Source organism: Lipophrys pholis (genome assembly GCF_963383615.2).
Source record: "Lipophrys pholis genome assembly, chromosome: 15".
In the NCBI taxonomy this organism is placed as follows: domain Eukaryota; kingdom Metazoa; phylum Chordata; class Actinopteri; order Blenniiformes; family Blenniidae; genus Lipophrys; species Lipophrys pholis.
In genome coordinates, this window is record NC_137642.1 from 22,318,644 (window position 1) to 22,320,827 (window position 2,184).

The following is a 2,184-nucleotide window of genomic DNA, read 5'->3' on the forward strand; positions in this document are numbered from 1 at the left end:
TGCAAGCCAACACAATACGAGGATTAATAAGACTCCAAGAGTCATGAGGAGCACGTGAATCATTGCCTATAGTTTGAGAGACCCAGAACAAAATGAAGCCAAGACATTTTAAATTGAAGATCCAAGCCTTTTGTGCCAAACTCTGCAGGACATTCCCCCCCCCCCCCCCCCCCCCCCCCCCCCCCCCCCCCCCCCCTCTTAGGTCTGGCTTTGCTCCTGTGGATGCAGCCTGCGTTAAGGTGTGGGGTTCTGTGAGTGACTGGATAGTGTGGAGTGATGCATTGCTGCAGCCTCGGGCCAGGACACCAGTCACTCACACAGCAGCAGCTTTCAAATCAATGCCACTGCACAAAGCAGAAGAAAATAACAGCTTCTCAAGCTCCACCAACTTTCAGCCAGTGGAAAACCCATATCTGTTACTCCACCTTGGCATCAGGCTTATCTTCAAGTTAATAACACATTCAGCACCAGCTTAAACTTTGAACTCTGCTCAATAAGGCAACCTTAAAACAAACAAGTATTAACATTTCAAAACACGTTCTTTTAAAAAAAACCTAATGGAAACAGTTACTTTAACTGAGATATTATGTTGTCTTCGTGGCAGAAAGTGTATATGATGAATAATTAACTAAGCAGCGTGCTTACAACATTCACTTATGCATGTTGGATGAAAGTAATGCTGCTTGCTTGTATCAAGGGAGGACATGAGGATCATTTTGTGATACAAGAAGCTGAGTAGTTGGCATGAGCACATCTGGTATAAAGTTTCCATATGACAGACTATAGGTATCCTGAGACATTTGCGCTCAATGAGAATCAATAAAGACAAGGAGGTGTGGTGGTCTGGATATGGTATGGCCAAACTCAGCGCTTTTGAAAAAAGCTGTTTTTACTATGACAAAAGTGGCACATTTCCATGACAAAAGTATGGATTCAAGAGGAAAACAGCCAGAGATATATAGATAATTCTTTGTCATTTCCTGGTAGTTTTTGGTCTTTATTCTTGTATTCTTGTGAATGAAAAACAAACAGTTTTGGACCTCACTGTGATGTTGCAGTTACTGTAAGTGACTCTGGATGAGTCAGCTGAACGCTTATATTTAAGTACAAAGCTACATCATCGCATGCAAATTGACAAAAGATATCTATAGACCTCTGTGGTGAGTAGGTATTGATTTCGTTTTCATCTCACAATGATTCAGCTCTGCATCTCCATTGTTGGCAAAGTAGTTTGGAAAAGCAATTACAGGTCTTAGTCTTGCTCAAGGAGGCAGGATGCATCTAGGGGGCTTCAGACAACAACTTCTGCATGTAAGACACTCGCCAAAAACCACTGCACTGTATATCACAGCTTGTGGGGAATGTCTCATAGGGTTCCACGCCTAGAGGGAGAGTGTGTTGCTGTTTCATTTCATTAACTAGATGGTCATGTCATGATGTGTGCGTGTGAAACACTGTTTAGTACTGTCACATATACGTCGCACAGATACATGTAAATCACTCTTCTGAAATCTTTCTCATGTGGAAATGTTATAATCCGAGCCAAACATGCAAAGGGCTGAGGCGCTTCGAGGGGGCTCGTCTGATGAATTGGATTTGTGTAATTTCCTTGATTCTCTAATACAATGAGTGCAAGAGGTGTCGGTCCCATTAATGACGCTCCTTTGTGAGCTGTGCATCTTGACCCCTATTAAAGTACTGTCACTTGGACAGCAGATGGTACCCACACGCACGCACAAAAAGGAGGAGTGGCCATGGCAACCGACCCATAATGGTCGGCCTGGTGTGTAGTGGAATCACTCGGCCTAATTTGTTAAGTACCACCTCAGTGTATTTGATTTAATCATTTTATTCTGTGCACAAAACAAGGAGCATCAAATAAGCCCTCAGCTGCCCCCCCCTTCACCTTCCTCACGAACTGGAAGGCGCTTTAGTGGATTTATCACACAAATGTTTTATGCTTTTTCTACTGTGCTGAAGCTTTTTTTTTTTTCTTTTTTAATTAAACTTGAGCTGCTTGATTATGATAGTAACTTGGATGTCAGTGGCTGTATCGTCAATGAATGGGTTGTAGCTGACCAAACTGATAAATCCCAAAACAAACTCTCAGACGTGACAGTCACCTAAAATACTTTTAATAAAGAAAAATAACAGCATGTACAGAACTAAGAGTGAGGATCCAGC